The sequence below is a fragment of the Danio rerio genome, chromosome 24, assembly GCF_052040795.2.
Source record: "Danio rerio strain M-AB ecotype USA chromosome 24, GRCz13ab, whole genome shotgun sequence".
In the NCBI taxonomy this organism is placed as follows: Eukaryota; Metazoa; Chordata; class Actinopteri; order Cypriniformes; family Danionidae; genus Danio; species Danio rerio.
Window position 1 is genome coordinate 15,350,763 of NC_141044.1, and position 26,081 is coordinate 15,376,843.

General features: G+C 35.2%; 1 protein-coding gene across 12 annotated transcripts in view; it reads left to right on the forward strand.

Moving 5' to 3' along the window:
• Window positions 1-26,081, forward strand: part of trpa1b (transient receptor potential cation channel, subfamily A, member 1b) — a 347,938-nt gene that overhangs the window by 249,809 nt on the left and 72,048 nt on the right. Inside the window, exon 8 of one of the 12 annotated variants that reach the window (XM_087308528.1) lies at window positions 25,849-25,920. The exons of 9 other annotated variants lie outside the window; for them this stretch is intronic. The gene's annotated coding sequence lies outside the window, so the exon portion shown is untranslated. 12 annotated transcript variants of the gene reach the window in all.

Sequence of the window (26,081 nt, forward strand, 5' to 3'; positions counted from 1 at the left end):
TACCATCTGTTAGACGTATCTCTTCCCCCACCCGAAGCTTGGATGGAGCGCTTAGAGGAGCAGGAGGTCCGCAGGCCCGTGGGTGACAGATTATCTCTCGCTGAAACCCTCAGATCTGCCTGAGTGCCTGCTGCAGAGCAGGAGACAACTGGGGTGGTTTGCCCTTTTGCAAAGGCTAGCCGCAATCTTCACTGCGCAACAGTCATGGCATCACAATGACGACATGGACTGTCCGCGAGCAGCGCATTAACATGCTGGACCCCCCAGGCATGCAACGCAGTGCTCGTGCCCATCATCCGAGGACAGGAAACCACCGCATCTAGAAACGCACAGTCGGAGCGCCATCCTGAAAAGGACGTGCTGCATGACTGTGTTGCTCTTTCTGTGAAGTTTGCAACTTTATACGCACAGCTCTGGAGGACTGGACCCAAAGAACGCCAGGCAAGAGAGAAACCCAGCACGACCGTCTGCCGCTGCGTGCACACACTCTGGACCGGGAGAATATGCTGGAATAATTGGCAATGAAGCACACCTGTGCAAGCTTACGCTGCCAATTCATTGCATTCATTGGCCCGTTCAATACTCTTTCAGACAAGCGGCTTCTGAACTGAATCCTTCCCATACGTGGATTTTCAATATCAAATCCACTTAATAGCACTGAAGTTCCCCAACCGAAGGGGAACTCATTGTCATGTTTAAGAAATCACGTCTGAGATGATTCACGCTTTATGACATGGCATGTATCCTGCTGGAAGTAGCCATCAAAAGATGGGTTCACTTTGGTTATAAAGAAATAAACATGGTCAGCAACAATACCCAGGTAAGTTGTGGTGTTGACACAATGCTCAATTCCCCCACACCATTACACAACCACCACCAGCCTGAACTGTTGATACAAGGCAGCATAGATCCATGCTTTCATGTTGCTGACACCAAATTCTGACCCTACCATCCAAACGTTGCAGCACAAATCGAGACTCATCAGACCAGGCAATGTTTTTCCAATCTTCTATTGTCCAATTTTGGTGAGCCTGTGTAAATTGTAGCCTCAGTTTACTTCTCTTAGCTTACAGGAGTGGCACCCAACGCCTTCTTCTGCTGCTGTAGCCCATTCGCCTCAAGGTTCGACAAGTTGTGCGTTCAGAATATGCTTCTGCGTACCTCTGTTGTAATGAGTGGTTATTTGAGTTACTGTTGCCTTTCTATCAGCTGGAACCAGTCTGGCCATTGTTCTCTGACCTCTGACATGAACAAAGCATTTGCGTCCACAGAACTGCCGCTCACTGGATATTTTCTCTTTTTCGGACCATTCTCTGTAAACCCTAGAGATGGTTGTGTGTGAAAATCCCAGTAGATCAGCAGTTTCTAAAATACTCAGACCAGCCTGTCTGGCACCTACAACAATGCAACATTCAAAGTCACTTAAATCACCTTGTTTCCCCATTCTGATGCTCAGTTTGAACTGCAGCAGATCATCTTGACCTAAATGCCTTGAGTTGCCGCCATGTCATTGGCTGATTTGCATTACCGAGCAGTTGGACAGGTGTACCTATTAAAGTGGCCAGTGAGGATAGATAGATAGATAGATAGATAGATAGATAGATAGATAGATAGATAGATAGATAGATAGATAGATAGATAGATAGATAGATAGATAGATAGATAGATAGATAGATAGATAGATGTTTATATTAATTATAACAAAATGAGAAAATGGTAACATCCATAATAGTCATAAGGATATAAACTTTTTATAATGTTAAAGCACATACAGTACTTGCTATGCCCTGTTTAAGCATGTCATCAAAAACTTAGTTGATTAATATAGTAAAAAAAACTTACAGATTCATAGTGTGGCATTTATCTGACACTGCCAGCTGGACACTCTTAGATAAGGACCATTTAATAGCTGTGGGAGCCACTGCAGTTTAAATAATTAGATCTAAAGGTGACTTTTCATTTTACTACGGCGGTGGGCAATGCTTACTGTATCATCGAAAGGGGAACAGCAATTTACACTTTATCTCAGCTTGAGAAAAAGTCACTGAAAACAAATAGATTAGACTGCAAATTAAGATCACAATCTGGATGCTCTTGAGCAAAGATGGAGATGGAATCAATAGGTCTCACACTGGATCAAAGTACAATTCAAAGGGAACCTATTAAAAGGCAGAAAGTGAGGGGAAAAGGCATTTCCATCGCATCAGCTTGTGCAAAACCAGTACGATAAGCAATGAATAAATTATTGCACGCTTTACTGCAAGGTCAGCTGGGTGGCATGTCTTCTCCCATGGCGCTACATCCCACGCTAGGAAGAACATACCCACACGCGGGTCAAAGTCTTCAACCTTGCTTGTATACAGCACACATACTGTCGAACTGATTCTTCTTATACTTTTGTATTTCACAAGGCATTTTCGTCCAGATAATGATTCTACACCAGGACGTTGTGCTTAACCTCTGCATGGGCTCTGCATGTGGGAAGCTACTCGCTATGAGATAACAACTCTAACAACTCTAGTATGAATCGCAAAGACCAGCTAACAAAATATGCTGTATGAATGTAAAGTTGTTGTTATTTTGGAATGTTTTGTAAACATTCAAAATAATGTCCAGGCTTTTTTAGGAAGCAACCCTAAGCACCGCGGTGGTCTTGTTAAGGGCTGTTCTTTCTTTAGAGCTCAGAATAAAAAGGTTAACTTACAGTGCTGCCTCCTACCTTCTTCTTCTGCCAGAACGCTGTTAACAAAGACACTCAGGATCGTGCAATGTATTGGACGTGAACGCTCTTCTCGCTAAAACGCTAGGAAACAAAGTGATGTGTCATAAATGCTTGCATCCTGCTAGCTGTTTTATAATAATTAAACAGTTTAGCTAGGTTATATTAGCTTCATTGTCCAACGTACAGCCTTTTATAAAGCATTATGTACATATGACAATATGTTAATGCTCAGGTTATGTACTTTGAAGCCTGACTAACAAGCTACAGACGGTCTAGTACACTAGATGGCACTCTAAAGCAGTAACATCTAATGTGTGCATGTATTTGAAAACGTTACATTCTGTTGTGGATTTAGTTGTTGTTTAAGGACATTTCGCAATTTCAGTCATCATTCATAGGCATCCTTAGTTTAGTTTCTTAGCAATAACTGCTTAATGAAGTAAGAACACTAGGTTGAGCACCCCCTGCTGACCTCACTAATACCACTTTCAACAGCAACCTAGTTTTCCCATTTGGTCGCCCATCCAGGTACTGACCAGGCTCAGCCTTGCTTAGCTTCAGTGAGTAACCGGTCTTGGGGTACAGGGTGATATGGCTGTGGATTAAGAGTACGTTAAGATTACAAGATTTTTTTTTTTTTCTTGGTGGGTTATCGGGAGATCTGGTAGATATTTAGGTGCCAAGTTGTGTAGGCACTTGAACACAAACAGAAGAATTTTAAACTCAATCCTGAAATGAATGGGAAGCCAATGGAGGGAGTGAATGGGAGTGACATGGTCGTATTTGTGATTGGCTGCAGAATTCTAGACCACTTGAAGTCGAGCTACCTGGGATTCCTTTATCTCCTCAAGTTTAGAAGATTTTCTATGTGCAGTTTCATTGAACAGGAATCATGGGACTGATTATTCTACTTGCCAACCATTGTAGACAGAAAAAAAAAAAAAAAAAAAAACATATAAAGTAATGACTGCATGTTGAAGATAAGCAGTTGTGTGAAAGTTTTTGAAAGTTTACTTAAGCAAAAGTAGAATTTCTCATTTTTGAAACTTCTCAGTAAAGTACAATTTCTGAGAAAAAATACTAAATGAATATAATTTGAATATTTGTAATTTGTTACTTTACAATAAACTGCAAAAAAGTAACTAAAGACTCGTCAAACATTCCAAAAACAGTTCAATAGTTCTGTAAATGAAAAATGTAAATAAAAAAATAATTTAAAGGATTGACCAGATTAATGTGCCTAAAAAATGTCTGCACACAAGTGAGATGAAGGGATGTAAGCATTTTACTTAAAAATGGCAAATGTTTCATAAAGTTTCAGTGACATTAACCATTGTTACACTGTAAAAAAAAAATCTATTAATTAACAGTTTCAGTATTTTGTGCTTTCTATTTATTTATGGTTGTGAATTGTATTGTGGGACCCGCTCTGTTGACTTTTGATGTTTAAAATTCAACTCTACAGTGTAACAAAGTGACTTTTATTGAAATTAGAAATGATATAATGTTTAAGAAATAATGAATAGAGTAATACATCTGTAAAATACCAGAGAATGTACTGGCAGCTTATTTTATACTGTAATATACAACACTAACCCAGACAATATATCACTTTAAACTAATAAAGATGTTAATAAAAATCACTTTTCCCCACTTTTTAAGGTTAAAGGTTTTCAGAAAAAAAGATCAAGGTCTCATAATGCAATTCAAAAGCATAAATACATTTGAATTTATTTTTTACAATTTTTAAATAAAAACATATCACAAAATACAGACAGCTGCTAATTTATGGATTTTTTTACAGTGTAGCTTGGCATTATTGTTTTCTGTAAACTGCTTAAATCACTTCATTTCACATCTTGAATTAAAAACTTTTTAAAGTTTGCACATCTTTTTCAGTCATCGTGAACATGCAAAGCACCCATTTTTTAGGAATGTTTTTTTCTTGGTCATGTGAACAACATTGAAGTTATATTTCATCACATCATTTAAAAAAAAAAGTTTATCTAAATTTTCATTTAAACATTTAAATACGTTTTTGTTTAAGATGTTTAAGAACTCTTTAGCAGAATTGATAAGGTGGTCAAAGAAACTTTAAATTTTGAAAATGTTAACAAAGGCAAGCGAAAGATTAAAATGCATCTACTTAAACTATTTTTGTATTTTATGGTTCTTGGTGATTTTAACTTTTATTGTGTTATACATGACTAAGCACATTGGAAAGCACATAGTGACTAATCCTATAGTAAAATGACTTGATTCTCCCTCTTTTAGACAAAATGCATGGACTTGTATAATGAGGTATTATTTAAAACATATATAATTTTAGGACATATATTAATTATTTTTAGGTGTCATGATTTAATGCAACTGTCACAAAAAGCCTTGTAGAACTTGATATGTTGAAAATGTTGAAATCTATTCATTTACATTATAAACTATGGTCTAAGGTTCTATAGTTCACCTAAAAAAAATAATAATAAAATAAAAAAAACGTACTACTATTTACTCACTCTAAAGTGGTTCAGCCCTTTTTCAAAGCCTTTTTCTGATGAACACACAGACAAAAAATATATTTTGAAGAATATTGGAAACCAGAACACATTGACATCCATAATTCATTCATTCATTTTCCTTTGGCTCAGTCCCTTATTTATCAGCAGTCGCCACAGCGGAATGAGCCATTAACTATTCTGACATATTTTATTCAGCGGAGGCTTTTCAAGCCGCAATTTTGTACTGGGAAACAACCATACACTCTTACATTCACACACGCACTTCTACACTACAGCCAGTTTGGTTTATTCAATTCCACATGTGTTTGGACTGTGGGGTAAACCGGAGCACCTGAAGGAAACCCACACAAACTCCACACAGAAACGCCAACTGGTCAAGCTGAGACTACATTGCGAACCACTGAGCCAATGTGCCACCCCCAACATTCATAGTAGGAAAAAAGAAAATAGGTACTGCTTTCCAACATTCTTTAAAATATCTTCTTAGGAAAAAAAATCTCAAACAGTGAAGGATGAGTGAATGATGACAGACATTTTATTTATTGGCATGAACTACCTTTACATTGTTTTGAGAGGTCAATACATATTACTATATTTAAAAAAAAAAAAAAACTTTCAGTCTCTGCAATCATGCTTGTTTATTATTTATTTGTGTTTATTTTAACTGGAAACTGCAGTCAAAAAGTAAAGACTGCCTACATGTTTGCAGAAATGTAAACATAATCATATATTTCTAATACTTAGCCAGGATTGCAAACTTTTTTATTCCAACATTTAAAGAATCGACAGTGTAAAAGGCTGAAACTTAAAACAAACATTCTCATATATTTAATAACAAAATATTTGTTCATTATTTTGTAAGAGTCTTCCCAGAACATTTGGAACAGTTCTGAGAAAAGCCTGACCAATCAAACTAATCTCTTGACAATTTTTTTTCCTTCCATACTTGCAATTATTTATGTGATAAAAGGGGTAATAACACGATGCCCTTCTCGCCAGTCTGTGCAACTCGTGAGAGGCTGTAAATATCCCTAAACTGTAAACACCTTCATTATTTATAAAATGCTGAGAAGGCATGTTTTGGGCATTATTTATATGCAAGCACCGACAAGGACTTCTTGGATCTGTGTCAGCGTCTTTACTTTAAACTTGATCTTTCAAAATACGAGGGTCGTGTTGTTACAGTATGTTGGCTCACTTTGGATTTGAACTTGTATTTAGAGCTACTTAAATTCAGAGATTTCATTGGCATATTTTATTTTGCCAAGTGCCACACTGAAATGTGTCACGACTTTTCTGTTATAAGTTAGTTTGATGTATTTTTTTGTTTGCTGTCATATTTTATGCAGATGTTAGAAGAAGCCAGCCAGTGTGTTTATGGGCTCATGCAGTAATTTCAAAGAGTGCACAGATGGAACAAACTCACAGTGTCCACACTGAGTCAGCACTGAGAAACCAGACTTATTTTTTGATCTAGTGTATATTTAAAATGCAAATAGGGCTTTTTATGCACAGAAAAGCTCCATGGGACTACTGAAAACACATAAAAAATACATTATTCAAAAAGTCAGATATTTTTCCTTTTAAAGCTCAAGCTCTTTCACTCATTAAATCTTGCCTGTCAAAATGTGTCCACAAGGTGGAGATGTGCTCATTAGCTATTATTTGAACCTTGGCCATCTGGAAATCCATTTAAACCCATTCAAATGACAGTATTATTCAAATCTTAAAGGTTAATGCCAGGGCTTACCTTTAAGTTTGCAGGAAAGATCATAAAAATAGACCCACCAAACTGTCATAACATATAAATATCCATAGAATCATCATAGCATTTCTTCCCAAATAAAATGATTGCTGTCATTTAGCAAAAATGGGTTAAATTGAATTAAACTGGTGAAGAAAAATATATTTAGGGATCAATTTAATTAATGCCATTTATAGTGTTAATTTATGTTTTTATATATTTATTCAAACTGAAAAGAAATAAAAATAAAGAGATTAAAATGATAATAAGTATTATCATTTAAAATGACAATAAAAAGAAATATTTTTCAAGCATCAAGTTACCATTTTGCTAAATTGTTTCTGAAAGGTCATGTCACTCTAAAAACTGGAAATTAACTATATTTCCATGTATCCTTGTGCAGCCTAATTTTAGCTGAACATTAATTTTTGCTTGATTTTGTTATTTTTTTTTATGATCTAACATAAAGAGTAACATAAAAGAAGGTCAAGACTACTTCTTAAAACTTCAGTATCTGAAGTCATCCTAGCAGGAGTAAAAGAGAAGTTTTAGTAACATATGTCAGCATGTAAAGGTGTATATTCTAAAGCACATTATAAAACTGATACAAATTAGTGAACATTTTTAGATTTCTCCCAGGAATTGGGGTTAATAATACTTAACCTGATCAGATTCTTAATCTATATATCCGAATAGAAAATCTGAATCAATTATCGAGTCACAACTCTACAGAGAGAAAGATGTTGGAAATTCCAAATCTGTACTTTCTAGAACATTAAATATTTGTAATGTAATGTCAATAATTCATTCAAATGCCCCAAAAGGCTGATTATCTGTAAAAGGAGGAGAGGACAGAATAATGTAGAGGACTGGTTTAACACTACAGACTGCTTTACAGCTACATGACAGAGTGAATACAAATGTTTATCACAAGCTCTTTCTGTAACATGTGGTTTATTCCCTGTGTTCATCAATCAATAAGTATGTGCATGTGTATATGTGATAATTTTCTATGCAGGAAAATGCGAATCGTTACGACAAAAAGGTAAAGCAGCTCTTTAGGGCTGAAAATGTTTAAATTATTAAATGGCTGCCCAGACTCCAGACTTAAACCTGATTGAAATTATATGGGCGGTTCATTCTGTTGTGGTTACCCCTGATAAATCAAGAACTAAGCCGAAGGAAAATGTATGAATGATCTCTTGTTTACAGAGATTGAGATTGAGGAGATTGAAGAAAAGCAGATCAATGTCTAACAGAACAGTTTGAAAGACTAGTGATGTGCCGTACGAGACTAGTGATATCTGTAAGAGATTAGTGATGTGCTGTGAATGACTAGTGACATCAGAGACAAGTGATTTGCTTTGAGAGACTAATCATGTTTGTGAGAGATACGGAGAAACCAGTGATGTCCTGTGAAAGAGTGATGTGCTGTTTTACTAGTGATGGCTTTGAGAGACTTAGGAGACTAGTGATGTGCTGTGATTGACTGGTGATTTCCTGTAAGAGACTAGTGATGTATACAACATAGGCTCATTCTGAAAATGTAGCCCATGTTCATTTCTGGAGTAAAGCTACAAACAGTATTACTGCATTTCATCTTTAAAACGAACGCTATGGGGCGGTATGTATCTGTAGCATATGTAACCGCTTATCTCTGTATGGATGGCTTTTCCACTATTACCAATTTGACATGTAGTTGTCAGGTAGTTTGTCATACGTCGGCAGACTTGAGACGCAGAGCAGAGTTAAGACGCAGAGGACGGTTCCAGAAAGCAGGTAAGACAAAAACAAAAGGCAAAAAAATATTAAATAATAATTGGGTGAGAATTTGGTATAATCTAAAAGTTTGGTAAAAAATCAGGGGGCTTTTCTTTTTTTAGATTGCTTTTTAAAACACTTTGGTTAGGTTTAGAGAAGGGGGTGGGTGGAAGGCATTGTTCATTCGGTCAGTCAGTCAGTTAGTCAGTCAGTCAGTCAGTCAGTCAGTCGACACCTTCCTCGCGAGGATTTAATCGAGAAGAACAGGCGCGAATGGCACTAGCGCCTGGCAAAGAAACATGAGATGTAAAAAAGTGTACTCAGCCGCCTCTGATGGATTATTAAGTACACCTTACTAGTACTGGGTTGGACCCCCATTGCCTTCAGAACTGCTTTAATCCTTTGTGGCATAGATTCAACAAGGTGCTGGAAATATTCCTCAGAGGTTTGGGTTTATCTTCACATGATATCATCACGCAGTTGCTGCAGATTTGTCGGCTGCACATCCATGATGCGAATCTCCCATTCAACCACATCGCAAAAGTGCTATATTGGATTGATATCTGGTGACTGTTGAGACTATTTGAGTACAGTGAACTCATTGTCATGTTCAAGAAACCAGTCTGAGATGATTTGCGCTTTATGAGATGGTGCGTTATTCTGCTAAAAGTAGCCATAAGAAGATGGGTACACTGTGGTCATATGGATTGACATGGTCATTAACAATACTCAGGTAGGATGTGGCATTGACACAATGCTCAATTGGTACCAAAGGGCCCAAAGTGTGTCAAGAAAATATCCCCACACCAATACACCACCACCACCAGCCTGAACTGTTGATACAAGGTAGAATGGAGCCATGCAGTTATGTTGTTGATGTCAAATTCTGACCAGACCACACAAATGTCACAGCAGAAATCAAGACTCATCAGACCAGGCAACTTTTTTCCAATCTTCTATTGTCTAATTTTGGTGCCTGTGTGAATTTAAGCCTCGGTTTCCTGTTCTTAGTTTACAGGATAGGCACCCTGTGTAGTTTTCTGCATGCCTAAAAGCACTGAGTTGCTGCCATGTAATTGGTTGATTAGAAATTTGTGTTAACAAGCAGTTGGACAGATGTAAATAATGAAGTGGCCGATGAGTGTATATCAGTCAGTGTGGAATGAATGTATACATTATACAAGTTTCACTTCTTGAATGGAATTACTTAAATAAATCAGGTTTTTTTTAAGATATTCGAATCATATAATCAGAATCTGTAAAATAAACAAAAAACAAAAAATAAAAAAAAGTTTTCCATCATACAGTATTCTACTCAGCAAGACAAGGACAAGTTTCTATATCAATGATTGGCCCAGTTGAATACTTGCTTTACTGGCCGCACATTCAGAATGGCACATCCATATATTTTCCCAGAAGGAACAGAAAAAAAAAATAATCATCTTCCATCAGTGTTGTGTACAGAAGGCCTGTAGAGTGTTTTTTATCTAATTGCAATCCACTGTCATGAAACTGTACACCACAATCCTTGTTATGAGGCGTGAAAGGAATCATACACTCGAGAACACTCATGACCTCTGCTATTGACCTTCATGAGAGGCTTGTTTCAGGAGGAAGATGCCTTTCATTATCTACAGCAAGCCATCTTGAACTGGAACATACCCTTTCCGCCAAATAAGACCAATCATCAAATGTACAGAGGGGATATGGCTTACAACGAGTCACTCTGTATGCTGATGCTTCTCAGTAATGGCAAATGGAGACATACTATATAGTGGCTTGTCTAAAAATGAGATTAAAGTGGATGGAGGAGTTTTGAGATGAGTGAACAAATGCTCTCAATGAGAGACTTAACCTATGCTAGAATTGATTCTGCTTGATTAGATTCAACTCAATGGGAAAATATGCATCAGTGTATTAAAACGGCCACTCGTGCGTAAAGCCATAATGCGCTTAACCTGTCAAGCTTTTCTCGACTACATTTTTGCAGCTACATCAGTAAGTGCAGATCTGCAGATAATTAAGAGGACTTATAGCTTAAAGGTGGTGGCCGACATGATGGAATATCTTCCTCAAACTGCTGTCCGTCACGCACAGAGAGATTAAAAATATGCATGTGGAAGACGATAAAAACTGTTCACACCACGTTAATCCAGTTGATTTCACTAAGAACTGGCAAAACCACAAAAGATGCAAGTCTAAATCTTTCCATGCTGTTAATCCCTTTTATTTTTTTGAAGTATTACATTACACTTAATTTTACTCAGTTTGTGCTTGAAGTCATATCATCAATACGATATTTTCAGGAAGTCGGGATGCTAAGCCTGTCAGGCTTTATTCTGCTAGAATAACTGCCTAGATGTATATTATTACAACTTATTACATGGCTACCTGCTTAAAACCTATACACAAAACATTGATTCTGGATGCAGAAATACACATTTTTATTAAACGTCACACTTTTAAAAATTTTTTTAAACATATCTGTCCAGAGGTCTGATTTATAAAATTTATGTAGAGACGTTCCTAAAATTGAATGTACATCAAAATAAATGTTTTTTTTTATGATTATGGCTTGTTTGATTAAAAATAGTTAAATTATAAATGCACTTGCATACATGTACTGCGCACATTCACCCATCAAGTGTGGTAATGGTAAAACAAGTTCAGAATTGCACAAAAGTTTCCATTTATTCATTTATTTTGCTTTAGCTTAGTCCTTTTATTCATCAGTTCTTTTATTTCCAAGTACTGGGAAACACCCATGCACACTCACATGCACACACTTAATCTACGGTTAATTTAGTATTACTTTAGTTAATTTTGGACTGAGAGCACCCATAGGAAACCCATGCTAACACAAGAAAGAACATGCAAACACGCAGAAATGTCAACTGACCTAGTCAGGACTCGAACTAGCAACCTTCTTGCTGTGAGGAGACAGTGCTAACCACAGAGCCACCGTTTCTCCCCCAAAAGCTTCCAATTATACACATTAGACAATCATAGACCATGCTGCACTTTTTAGTCTTTTTTTACTACTTAAAGTCTTAAATAAAGCACCTAAATTGGTACTGATAGCTCATGCCCAGTAAAAAAAAAACTTTAAATAATCCTTTAATTATCATTAAAGCCTACTCAGCAGTAAGATAACATCTGATAATGGACTGACCATCCAAAAAGAATCGAAAAGGCAGATGAAAAAGGATTAATTTAATAATATTGGAATCGTTCATTAATGACACATCCTGCTAGTACTAGGTTGGACACAGTAACATCACACAGTTATTGCAAATTTTGTTAGCTGCACATTCATGATGTAAATCTTGAATTCCACAACATTCTAAATGCACTGTACTGGATTGAGATCTGTAACAGTGGAGGACATTTGAGTAGTGAGCTCACTGTCATGTTCAAGAAATTCAACATAGGCTCATTCTGAAAACGTAACCCTATATACATTTCTGGAGATTGTGAATTATGTAGCCAGAAGTACAGTACAAATGGATGCATTTCGTTTTTAAAATTAACGCTACGGGGCTGCATGACGCCATTTCTTTTCCTGCTTACCAGCTGACCACTTACATCCAAATGTACTGCTTTTCTACTGTTAGCTCTCCATGTACACCGGTGGACTTATGACGCAGAAAGGAGTTGACCATAATGACAGGGTTTAAGTCTGGCAAAAAAATTATTCCAGAAAGGGGGTTAGAACAAAACAGAAGCGAAAAAAAATAAAATAAACAAGTAAATAACAGGGTGAGAATGTGGTGAAATCTGAAAACATGGTAAAAATCATGCAAGGGCTTTTCTTTTCTGGATTGCTTTTTAAAACTGTCAGTTGGTTTTAGGGAAGTGGGTGAGCGGGTGAATTGGTGCTTTAGAAAACACTATTGGTTGGGTTTAGAGAAAAAAGAGGGTGGGTCAATCGATCGGTCAATCGGTCATTCAGTCAATCAGTCAACAGCAACCTCTGGTGGATTTATGCAAGAAAAGCAGTCGCGAATGGCGCTCGTGAGAAAAAAATTGAGATCTAAAAGAGCGTACACAGCGGCCTCTGGTGGATTTGCAAAAACAAAAACTGCAAAAAACGTTTTCGCCGTTCTCCAGAAATTTATATATCGGTACGTTTTCAGAATGAGCCTGGGTTGCAGAAATCAGTTCAGATGATTCAGCAATTCAAGTTAACCTACTGGAAGTAGCCATCACAAAATGATTTCACTGTGGTCATTAAGAAATGGACATGGTCAACAACTATACTCAGGAAGACTGTGGTGTCTAATCGATTCTCAGTTCACAAGTACTAAAAGGCTCATGGCAATGTAAAAGAAAATCATATTATTATACCACTGCAAGCAGCCTGAAATGTTGACCGTTAATACACATGTTTTCAAGAGGTACCTTTAATTAAACATTCTACAAATCTTCACCAAGTCTATGCATTCTGCTTTACTCACTATACCACAATGTTAAAAAAAAACAGTTGGTTCCCAAAGGATGAAATCATGCACTGCCCTTAATTTTTATTTTATTTTAGGTCCATTTCAATTGGATGTATGTCATGATATGGTACAAAGAACAATCTTAGCTTCAATTTTGTAATGGCTTTAAATGTACTTTAAATTAACAAAAAAGGTTACCTTCTCTTACAGTTTTTTGAGAATTACAAAAACAAGGATTTTCATTAATTTAATCTGAATAAGGTCATAGTTCAACTAAATAAAAATCTAATTAAGACATGTAAAGTATGCAGATTTTAGTCGCATTATTGAAGTGCAGTGCAGACATGTAAACACAGCAATCAAACTATTACCATCATGTAGGACTTTTTAACGCATTTTGCGACAAGATGGTCCAAGACGGCCTCGCAAAATGTGGAGGGTTTTTTTTTCTCCCATTAGGTGTGCGGTAGGAAATTCTATTGAAACTACATTCTTCCAGCAGTTCATACTTGCATCCAACGTTTCGGTTATCACAGGGGCATGCATGAATTGTTCCTGAATGAAAGTGAATGTGCCAAACTGCAGTTAAAGTTGACTAATTAAAAATGAAACACACGAAATAACATGAAACTCTGGAGGAAATGTGTATAGTGTGGTGATGCAATGCCATTAATCAAATTATGTGCATGTAAAATGGAATCATGAAAGGAACATTCAAAAAGCAACTCATGTAAACACCTTAATCATTTTTCTTGTCTTATTTAGATTAAGGCAAATCATTTGATTACTGATGTCCATGTAAACATAGCCACTATTAACAAAAAACAGAACAGGTGTCCACAGTAAAGTGACTGATGAATGTAGCCTATATTCCACTTCAAAACAGATTTTTCAACAGGCCCCTCCAATATGGTCAATGGATGTATTGTTTTTGCTTTTTATTTTTGTTTTTTGTTTTGTGCGTGTGTGAATATAGAGATCCTACAAATATAATATATTACCCTATGATCCTCAATATGGAGCTCGGAACAAACCAGTAGGGCACATCCTCAATCAGACTGTTTTCATTTTCATTCAAAACTTCAACAGAGCTCCAGAGAAATCATGCTGAGATGTATATTACTATATATAAATATACAAATAGGCTCTTTATAAAACTTTGCAGTTAGCAGGAGGCAGAAATAAAAAGAACTCAAGTGAACTCAAGTGAACCTTGGACAGAAAGAGAAAAGACTAGAATAAGGCAAATAGGTGCATGTAGAGTTTTCAAGCCATTTGAATTTGATTTTGAATATTCAAATGAGATCAGTCTTTACATGCGCATCATCTACATGATCAATGCCTCTGCAATATAATATGGTTACATGTATTGTGTAGTAAAATAAGCACTAATACAATATTCAAAGCATCCGATTTGAGATGATACTGTTTATAGCTTATTCATCCCTTTTGTGCAATGTCATCTGATATGAAGTATCTTATTTAAGTGTAAGGGAGCACAACCAACAAATCTCTGACCTCAGTTGTTTGTCTTTTTGAGATTGGTGCATTAGACTAATTTCCACTGGTCGGATTTAGTTGTCTTGTAACGTTGTTATTATCTTTTATGATGTGTCACTTTTATTATACTTCTCCTGTGGGATGCTTCAGATAAAATGTTTTGCTAATTTAAAAAGTAGATATAATAATATTTAATTTTTCTGTTCATTCCTCTCTCTCATATAATCTGATTATAATTGTAATGGGCCAACCTGGCTCCATAAACAGTTTCAGTTTCTTGAGCTTTGTACAGTATTTATGATCTCTTTCTTGTTTCATCCTTATTCGTTTAATTTTAAATAACCATATATGCATATTTATAAATAATGCATTGGTGCCCCAATCACTTTCTACACTTATTAAGTAGAGACACTATCAAAAATCATTTTTCCAGTGGCATGTCAGTAGTTACTGTACATATAGTAGTGCAGCATTTCCAGAAGCAAGCGGTTTCATTTAATAAGCAGAAGTGTTGCATGATAAAAATCTGAGCGTAGGAAATGCTTTTTTAATCAGGTTATATCAGCATGCTCACCTAAAATGACCTCTCTTTCTTTCTCTCTGGTAGAAAAATTACACATCGTTCTAGTGAATGGAATTGTTTGGACCTAGTGCCTGTACAGTACTTACACTTAGTGGCCACTATATTAGACACACCTGTTCAAATGCTTGGTAATGCTAGATAATGCAAATGTATAGTTAACCAGTGATGTCAATACATTAAAGCAGTGGTCTTAAACTCAAGTTCTTAGCTCAACATAATTTAGCTCCAACCAACTCCAATTCACACCTGTTTAATAGTCTCTAGTGCTGCGTCCCAATTCGCATACTTATACTATGCCCTAAATGTACGTTCTTTTTTTTCTTTTTTCTTTTTTGTGAAGGAAAAGTATATACTTTTGAGTATGTAACAAGAGTATGCAAGCTTTGGGACATACTACTTCCTCATTAACAGATTGTTGTGTTGCTTAGTTATGAATCCTGTCAATCGTCCACACATCATCCACATTTCTGTTATATTTAATGTTCTACCTTAGAAGCAGCAGCAGCAGGTTAATCTCCCATTCATGAGTCTTTCATGTCGAGAAATCTCCTAACGTCTTTGGATAATTAAACATATTAATATAAGTTCAGTATTGTTGTTGCATATGACATATAACACAGAAAAATAAAAATTTTCCAATTGGCTAGATATTTTTTTAAAAAGTCAAGCATCTATACTGAAGACTTTTACTAAAGAAGTTGATCTCGTGCGTCCATCATGTTTATAGTTTATTTACACTTTTCACCAACGGTTATAGTTCTAATTGAATTCACGTCCAATACGCAATATACTGTGGGCAATATCAACAGTTGGAGTGCGGACGATTCTACACTTAAATTTTTTACTGGAAACAGTAAACCGTCTGGGAACCTTTGGCATACTCTTTTCCACATACTACGATTTGGGACATACTAATTCTATTTTTAAATATTATTTAGGACGCATAGTATGCAAATTGGGATACAACATAGTAGTCTTGAACATCTTGATTAGTTGGATTAGCTGTGTTTTATTAAGGTTGGAGCAAAACTTTGCAGAGCTGCGGCCCTCCAAGAATCTAGTTTGAGACCTGTTCATTAAGGCATGCAGATGTGGAAAAAATAACCTGCTCAAGATCAAGAAAAGCATCAGAATGGGAAAAAAAATCCAGTGAGTAGCAGTTCTATGAAAAAAAAAGAAGTCTTGCAGATGAATTGCTATAAATTTACTAGTTAGCTAAATAGGGTACATGCCGAAGTATGCTAAAGGACTTTTAATTTGCCTGTAACCTGGGTTAAGCACTTCTAGTGAACTGAATGCCATTGCAAAAAAAATTTCCCCGCCTTGTCTTTAAAATATGAACATTTATTTTACCCCAGTATATTCAATGAAGCTTCTGTGCTAGCCTGTCAATTCTGACGGGTGTGTGTGAGTAAACGGCTTTTTGTCTCATTTTATGTTTGAGCAACTAAATGAATTGTATTGTTATTACATTACATCATCAATGTTGTATTGTATAAGGAACCGTATAAAATGGAAAAAAGTCACATTAACCATTCACCGGAAATTTATCAGTATGGGAATAACACTAGCTCGGCATATACCCTATTGGCCAAAGTTTTAGTTTTGTGAATGAGAGTGTCAGGGTGTTTCCCAGTGTTGGGTTGTGCCTGGATGGGCATCCACTGTGTAAAACATATGCTGGAAAGGTTGGCAGTTCATTCCGCTGTGGCGACCCCTGATTAATAAAGGGACTAAGCCAAAAAGAAAATGAATGAATGAATATATATAATTTATAGCTTTATTTGAATGGTACAACACCTATTGACTTACAAATACACATAGTATCTTAAATTAGTTCCATGATGAATTAAATACATCATGGTTTTCACAGAAACACAGTTGATAGTAAGCAGGTTGGTTTTCTTGAGTACTATATTAGCATATTAGATTGTCAATAAGCTAAATATAAGCCAAACATCTTTTGCTCTTGTAGCTCATCTTCTTCAGTGTTTGATGTGTTGTGTGTTCAGAGATGCAGACCTTATAATAAGTGGTCATTTAAGTTAACTTTGCCTTTTTATCAGCTTAAACTCGTCTGGTCTTTCGTCTATGGCCTCTGGTGAGTGGTAAAAATCATCAAAATCACAGTAGACCACCAGTTTCTATAGTCTTCACACCAATATTAAAATATGATTAGTATCTCATTTATATACTAACCTATTTACTAAATATGGAAATTTATTGTAGCTGTTTTTAGAGAAGCTACTCTGATTCTGTTTAGAACAGAACTGAACTTCAAAATGTTCAAAAATGTATGGTCTTATGGAGAATTAGACATTGAGACAGAAGGCAGGATTCTGAAACTTCCGGAATATTATAATCGTATGAATATTCCACAACCAAAATGCATAATATATAAGAATGCAAAGAGTCTAATGGAAAATCAACATTCTGACTACTCAGTATTGTAGTTTGTTGTTGTTTGTTAATATTGTTAAATTAGACTCAGAATTCTGATCCCTAAATTACTGTGTTGTCATGTCGAGGACGACATTTAGACCGGTTATTTACTTCACAACATTTCACATACATAAAATTTTTATGGGAGAAGTCTTTGTTGTCCAAAGTGAAAATCATCATCAATATTTGTGACACTGACACTCTTTGCCATATTAAAAAACCCTGATTCCTAAAAAATAAAATCAGGGTATTGTTTAATGTGGGCAAAGTGATTTCACATAATTTTGTAGTAAACTCTTACCTTCCCCATACAATAGACAAGATATTTTAGTGAAAATACATTTACTCTTGTGTTTATGGACTTAACACTTTCAGTGATTTAATTTCTATGAGGCACCAAAATGCCATAATGTTAGGTTCACACCAAAGCACAACACTGCTTCACTTTTTGTAGATTGCTTTCTATATGTTTTTCACCTAAGCGAATGTTCTGCTCCAGTTCAATTACTTGATCTTGCACAGAAGATGCCATTGAGATGAATTACATGCTTTTAAAAAGTATGCAAAAAAGTAAAAAATTAAATTACATTAAATTACAGACAGGGCGATGCAGTGGCACAGTAGGTAGTGCTGTGGCCTAAAAGCAAGAAGGTCACTGGTTCAAGCCTCGGCTGGGTCAGTTAGAGTTGTGTGAAGTTTGCATGTTCGCCCTGCATTCGGGTGGGTTTCCTCTGGGTGCTCGGGTTTCCCCCACAGTCCAAAGACATGTGGAATAGGTGAATTGGGTAGGCTAAATTGTCTGTAGTGTATGAGTGTAAATGAGTGTGCATGGATGTTTCACAGAGATGGGTTGCAGACAGAGATGCAACTGCTGCATAAAACATGTGCTGAATAAATTGTTGGTTCATTCCACTGTAGCGACCACGGTTTAGGACAGGGACAATAAATGAAAATGAATGAATGAATGAATACATTATAGACAATTAAATTACAAAATCAGAAAGAGTTGATGTGCTGTGCATATGGTGGACAGTAAAAATAGATAGTTGACCTGCAGTTTTTAAATAAAGCGTTCCTTCAAAAAGGTGATGTCTAGAACACATTTTCAATGAAGTGATCTGGTCATAACAATAATTAAGAACAATTTGTTTATTGACTATTTTAATGAAGAGAGTGTGACAACAGGTTGGATCCATGAGCTTTACTTAGAGTAGTCAGCAGACAGTAGCATGAAGATAATCCAGATTGTATTGGGTACAATAGGTGAAAGAACTGAGGCAGCAAAACAACCATAAACAATAAACAAACAAAGGGTCAATAACACTTCAAGACAAGACAATGAAATCAAATGCACTACAATGGAATAAGACAGCAATGGATGTGTCTGAATGGTACATGTAATCAGGGGTAATGACTGCAGCTGTGGGTTTAATCAGGAGGTCAACTGAAACTGGTGTGTGAATGCAGAGCATGCTGGGACTTGTAGTTTAAGTGAATTACATGGAGTGTATTCCAGCAGTCTGCATGGGCAGCACTACTGGTGATCATAACATGAATTCCTTAAGACTTTGTGTTGTCTTTGAAGTCAGAGTTGGCATTATCTCTTCACAGGTCTTGGATCTGAGCTGCATAATTTCTATGAAAATATAGTAGTATAATTATTTGAGATTTCTTTAAAGCTGTCTTCATGTCTTCATTTTTTAAGTACTATATATATATATAGTATAGTTTGCATGTTCTCCCCATGTTTGCGTGTGTTTCCTCCACATTACAAAGACATGTGGTATGGGTGAATTGAGTAAGCTAAACGGTCTGTAGTGTATGTGTGTGAATGAGTGTGTGTGGGTGTTTCCCAGTGATGGGAAAATGAATGAATGAATGAATGTTTAGATATCCCAACAGAACTGTGTATTTTTAGCTCTGTCTCTCCAAGCTGCTGTTTTTAAGCGCTCCTTGTAGTTCTTAGTGTGACAGTTGTTTTAACTGAAGCCAAACTTCAGGAAATTGACTTAAATTTCCTGACACTGCCAGAATTTTGTCTGTGAAAAGATTTGATCCGCAACAGACATTAATCAGCTGTTAGTGAATATGTCAAACCTGCGATCAAAGACTATAAAATTTGTCTCAAATGAACAAATCATGGTCAAAATCGTGCAGCGCAAGCCTGGCTTCAATAGAGCAGGTGCAGATTATTAAGATGATCACTCCCCCATTTGGGATGTCTGTGTCAATGTGCTAGCCAAACTAGCAAAAAGCTTTCCACAGAGCACTTTCTGCTCTCCCGGGATTCCCAATTATAGCTAAGAAGCTGCTCCCAAGTCTTTTAAACAGTAGTTTCAGAGATGTTTTGGAGATGTGGAAAAGTTTTCCTATGACAATCTCCACAGAAGAGGCAAGATTATGTTTCCTCGTTCTGTGAAAAGCATTATAGATGTGGTTCAACTGGCCCATTACAGGCACTTAGTAATCTATGGATGAGTAAAGGCAACTGGAAACATCTTTATGCGAGATGGTTGCAATAAATGGTTTAATTGTCATTTGGAAAATTGTTGTCTAGACTTTTAGGTTAGTACCTATCATATAGATCTTTATGAAAGGAAATTACACATTTTTTTATTGTGTCCATTGTGATTTTTTATTTGCTTTGTGGTGAGGATTCTAGTGTAGAGTAATTAAACAGTAAGGAAATTACTGAAATATGACCCAAGGGAAGGCAAACATTGTACATGCTGATGACAGGTGTTTGCACAGAAGTGAACAGATTTTGAATGCACATCAGCTGCTAATATCTTCTGAAGTAACCCTGCATCAAAATATGTTTGATTATATACAGTGCCCAGCATAATTGAGTACACCCTATTATCAAAATTAAGTTTTTATCAATTTCTAAGTAAATATAGGCAATGCATTTTGGTGCATTTAAACAACAAAAAAATTATTAAACATATATTTATTAAAATATTATTTTAGTCACCAAACATAGTTAGAAATTGAAACATACTGCAATTTAATTCAAGCTAAATATATATATAAAAATGCAACAAACAATATTTCAAATTTTTGGCTTTTCTTGATTTTTCTCCTTTTGTTAAATTTGTATTTAATATTTTTCTATAACATATAGATTTGGGTGTACTCATTTTAGACCGTTATCATAAGTTATTTTCTTAGATAAGCTCCAGATTTGGCTTTAGTACTGACTAATCTAATGCATTTGCACAAATATAATATTGTATAGCTTCCTATTAAAAATATAAATTTAAAAGATATATTTGTAAGGGGTGTACTTATATATGCTGAGCACTATATAATATAGTAGACAAAAAAGCTGTTCAAATTCATAGTATTCTTGCATGCAGCTCATTTAGTTACATTTAAATTTGATGCAGTGATTGTTTCTAAACTAAAACACTTTTATTTTTATTGACCTCTCAAATATCTTTAACAAATTTAAATACATGTGAAATATACGTGCACTGAAAAAATGTCTGCAAAATTGTTTCAAACAATTTATTTGTTGAATTTAAACAAAACTAAATTTGTTATTTTTAAATCCAGCTCAAACAAATAGTTTACAACCACTTAACTTAAAAAAAATTAGTAAATCCAAGGAATCATCTTTATATAAAAATAGCACAACATTGTTGAATTAATACAAATAAAAATATATTAAAATTAAAATTAAAAAAGTGATCAAACTATTGATAATAGCTAAAATAACCCAATGGTACACACTAAAAATCATTATTAGTGTTTTTTTTAAGCTAAACAACTGTGAATTAAGTGAAAAGAGTTAATCAGTGGAACATTATTATATTCACCCCCAAATCAACAATGTTTTATTCATTTATTTTCTTTTCACCTTAGTCCCTTTATTAATTAGGGGTCGCCACAGTGGAATGAACCGGCAACTCATCCTGCATATGTTTTGCACAGCGAATGCCCTTCGAGCTGCAACCCATTACTGGGAAACACCCACACACTCTCATTCACACACACACACACACATACATTCATTCATTCATTCATTCATTTTTTTATCAGCTTAGTCCCTTTATTAATCAGGGGTCAACATAATGGAATTAATCACCAATTTATCCAGCATATGTTTTATATAGTGGATGCCCTTCTAGCCACAATCCAACACTGGGAAACACCCATTTGTTTTACACTACAATTACACTACGGCCAATTTAGCTTATTCAATTCACCTATCCTGCATGTCTTTGGTCTTTGGGGGAATCCAAGCACCCGGAGCACCCTATTTGTTTAATCATTCATTCACTAATTCCAAAATCAGAAAACATATTAGTTTGTTTTAACCAAATTCCACAGGATGTTATAAAACAAACATGATCAAACACTCAAATACGTAATTGTTGTTTCACAGAAAGGTAGAAGTTCTCCTGCGACAAGTGAAACAGTACAGCATTAAGGTAGCCGCATGCTGTTTATTATAACAATCCCAGTTGCTCATTTTAAACGGTAAAGGACATTCAAACATTTGAAGTAGAACGAATGGATCCAGCACAATCTGTTTGTGCTTATCTGACATTCTAAAAAGCGCAACCAAGATGAGTGTGCCTCCTTGTTTAGCTTTCTATCTAATGTTTATAAATAATCATAAAGCACCAACAGCTGCTCAAAACTCACTCGCACAAACCTCATAAATATTTCTGCCCACTCAAGTGTATACCATCCTAATGAAAGTTTCAAATGAGTTTCTCGAACTTCCAAGTGCAAGATCCTCATGTTGATCATCTCGTTTCCTATCAGTGCTTGTGGTGTATAATGCAAAGCGTTAATGAATTTTGAAATATATGAGTTCAGCTGTTGGAAGCACAGTAAACAATCGCACCATGTCCACAGTGAGAATACAGTAAATCTCGACATCCCCCATGATACGACTTAATCCCTAGTTAATGATGTATTTTATCAAATAATCCTTCTTGATAAACAGTATGCCCACTTTTAATTCCAGCCCTTCCTTTCCCAAATGAATATTGTATAATCCTTGCTTGATTTGATCTTGTAGCGGAGGGCTGCTTTGTGATAAATTATCAAGGGGATTTACCTTAGAGACAGATTGGAGGGTGAGTTTTATCAGATGCATGGACATGTTGGGGAGTTCAAAGGGCTTGATCAAAAGAATGATTAATAGTGAGGCTAGCTCTTTAAATGTGACGTTTTTATCGTCATTTACTTTACTTCTATATCATGAACTTTTGATGAACCTTGGCTTGAACCCTTAATCTCAAACAAAAGAAAACGACAGAGAGAAGGTGCACAGTAATACACTTTAACCTTGGATATGGCTGTGAGAGAGGGTTTACAAATAGTTTCAATAATATCTGGATGCAGACTTGGATTAGCAAGCTGAGACTGCATATCTCATACATTCAATGTCAGACACAATAGAGCTAATGATGCCACTGTGAGGTGGTTGGGCTAGGGGTGGCGTTAGATGTGCTCATTAATATATCATTGAATGCAGCTTAGCTTGCAACTGCGCCTGGTATATATATATATATATATATATATATATATATATACACACAGTTGAAGTCATAATTATTAGCCCCCTTTTTATTTTATTATTATTTTTTAATAATTCCCAAATTATTTTTAACAGAGCAAGGAAATTTACACAGTATGTCTGATAATATTTTTTCTTCAGGAGAAAGTCTTATTTGTTTTATTTCGGCTAGAATCAAAGCAGTTATTAATTTTTTAAAAACATTTTTGGGACAAAATTATTAGCCCCTTTAAGCTAATAATTTTTTCGATAATCTACAGAACAAACCATCATTATACAATAACTTGCCTAATTACCCTAACCTGCCTAGTTCACCTTATTAACCTAGTTAAACCTTTAAATGTCACTTTAAGCTGTATAGAAGTGTCTTGAAAAATATCAAGTAAAATATTATTTACTGTCATCATGGCAAAGATAAAATAAATCAGTTATTAGAAATGAGTTTTTAAAACTATTATGCTTAGAAATGTGCTGAAACAATCTTCCCTCCATTAAACAGAAATTGGTGAAAAAAATAAACAGGGGCGCTAATAATTCAGGAGGGCTAATAATTCTGACTTCAACTATATATATATATATATATATATATATATATATATATATATATATATATATATATATATATATATATATATTTTTTTTTTTTTTTTTAAGGTACTTTATAATATGTTGCCAAATGCCAACAATGTGCTACAGTGGATCTAACTTAGAAATTTTAAGTTTAAAACTTATAATCCTTATAATGAATAATTTTGTTGTTTGAAATGATTTAATTGGTGTTTGCAGTATTGTAAGGTTTAACACAGAACTTACAAATGACACCTTATACATACTTTCCAACCACTCATATTCCAACAACTTTAATTTTTTCAATAATTTTCACCAAATATTCTTAAAAACAAACTTAATATTGTATTATAATGTACACAACATACAGTAAATATAAATATTTCCTTCAGGAAGTATTATAACAAAAAAAATAAATAAATAGCAAGTCTGGTATATCCAGATGCATCTGAATAATGTAGCTAGCTAACAATATTTATATACCATACTATACTTACCATAGAACATGGTGGTGCTTGCTTATACACTGTTCTTGTATTTATATTTATTCAAAAGTAGTGTTGCCATTAAAACTAGTTTTTATCCGTAATACAAATGCCATTAACATACAACTAATTATATTACTAGCTTTCATGTTGTTATTGTTAAAACTTAAAAGATCACAGCTGACCTGGCTAGCTAGCTAACCCATTGCAGTAATGCACGTTCCACTGTTGCACAGTGTTGCCATTTAGCAACACATACATTTGATCGATTTACAAAAAAATTTTTGATAAAATAATATATATATTGAGTTGTAAATATGTCATCATAACTTACTGGAGGTGATGTTTCAGATTTTTTTGTGGTTCTGACATCATTTGATCCTTTGTTTTTATTGGTGTTTACATTTGCATTTAGCAACTACTTACAATAAATGCTAATCTATCAGAAATCGTGCTACAAAAAAACAGCACGTCATGTGACTTAACCAAAGCACATCATTGGCTACACTATGGTTTTCTCTTTCCAACAACAACAACAACAAAAAAAAAATAATAATGTTGTTCTTAAAGAAACAGTGTCGGGGAAATTAAGACATAAGTTTTATGTTGCTATATGGTAGCACAGTGCAGTAGAGGGTTAATTTGTAAATGGATACAAAAAAAGGAAATATAAGTTACCGTGACCGATGTCTGCCACACAATTACAGTTTTCCCTGAACATGACGTTACTAAGTGTTTACAGCAGGAAAAAAGTATTAAAAAATGGCCTCATTTATTTATTCATTCATTTATTTTCTTTTCAGCTTAGTCCCTTTATTAATCTGGGGTTGCCAAAGCGGAATGAGCCACCAACTAATCCAGCATATGTTTTATGCAGCGGATGCCCTTCCAGCCACAACACAAGACTGGGAAACACCCATACACACTCTTCCACACACTTACACTACTGACAATTTAGCTTACCCAACTCACCTTTAGTGCATGTCTATGGAATATGGAAGAAACCGGAGCACCCAAAACCCACGGGGACATGGGAGCAACATGCAAACTCCACACAGAAACGCCACCTGACCCAGCCTGATAATAAAATAAAATGAAATATAATAAAATATAATTTTTATTGTATTTTTATATCATATATTTTGTGTACATGTACATTTTACTTATCATTTTAAAATTGAAAGTCATCATTCTTCAAATATTAATTGTATCACTTTTCAAATGGTACCTTTTAAATAATGCAACAGTTTAACCAAAGACAATCCAAAAATCCATATTTCACTCTACTCTGAAAGAAGCCACAAGACAATGGAAAGTGCACTTATTTTTTTTAAATACTTTTAATTTTTTTCTCCAGTTCTGGGAAATGGTAATTCATGAGCAACCACAGGCCATTGTCCAGACTTTTACATTTACATTACCCATAAGCATTTTAAGTTTAGAAATCTCATGCTAAATTAGCATGGCCCTTAATGAACGCATCAGATGACATTACCTCTGAGTGAGAGCCACTGTAACTGGATCTCCTTCAACCAACACTATAAAACCAGCTTCATACTGAGTGACGGAGAGAGAAAGAGAGAGCAAGACCACAGCACACAACTGCTCAACACACACATCAGGTAGGAGGAGAGTTCCTTCTCTTGATAAACAACCGTTTATTTCAGCAGTTAGTCTTGATTGTGATGTTAAAAGTATACTTTAGGACTTAAGGTGTGTCAGTATTGCAACTATTATGCTTTATTTGTGTTTATATAGGGTTTGAATGCAATACAGTGATTTG